Here is a 912-nt window from a genome sequence, read left to right as displayed (position 1 = left end):
AACCATGGCAGCTTCCATGCACCATTGTGTGGATCTTGAAATCTGGAAGCCTTTTTTGGAAACATTTTGTAGATGTTTTATGAAATATTTGGAGACTCTTAGCTACTATTCAGAATAAGAGGAACTGTGTGTCACTCAGAAGAAACTTGACCTCCAAACTCAAAGTTGATTTTTATACAAAAGTGATAGTTGTTGTGATGACTGGAAGCTTCAGCTAATGCCCTGGGTTCCCATCAAGTGTCATGCACTTTCTCAGTGTCAAAGAATGAAGATTTGGGGCAACTGAGAACTAAAGGAGCCGAAGCAGGCCTGAAGCATAGAGTGCAGTTGCTGCCATACAAGCATATAAAATTAGGGTTGGAAGGAACCTCAGGCAGTCATCTACTCCAACTGCCTGCTCAAAGCAGGATGGTGCGCTACTTTAATGTCACCCACCAAGGCTTTGTGTACCTGGGGGTCTTAAAAATGTCTAAGGAGGGAGGATAGCCTGTTCCAGTGCTTTACTGCCCTCCTCCTGAGAGAGGTTTACTTAATATCTAATCTAAACTCTCCTTGCTGCAACTTGAGACCATTGCTCCTTGTTCTGTCATCTGCCTTCACTGAGGTCAGTTCAGCTCCATCCTCTTTGGAACCTCCCTTCAGGTAGTTGAAGGCTGCTATTAACCTCCTTCCCGCCCACCGGCTTTTCTTTTCCAGACTAAATAAGCCCAGTTCCCTCAGCCTCTCCTCGGGAGTCATGTGTCCCAACTCTCTCCACTGGACTCTCTCCAATTTGTCCACATGCTTTCTGCAGGGAGGGGCCTAGACTTGGACACAGGACTCCAAGTGTGATGTCCCTCGATCAGTTGGCGACACTCCTAAAACAGGTTTCCCTTGCTTTATGCGGGTTCTGTATGTGGGAATTCACTCTTA

This window comes from Crocodylus porosus, unplaced genomic scaffold (assembly GCF_001723895.1).
Source record: "Crocodylus porosus isolate Cpor-Errol unplaced genomic scaffold, CroPor_comp1, whole genome shotgun sequence".
In the NCBI taxonomy this organism is placed as follows: domain Eukaryota; kingdom Metazoa; phylum Chordata; order Crocodylia; family Crocodylidae; genus Crocodylus; species Crocodylus porosus.
This window is presented reverse-complemented; position numbering follows the sequence as displayed.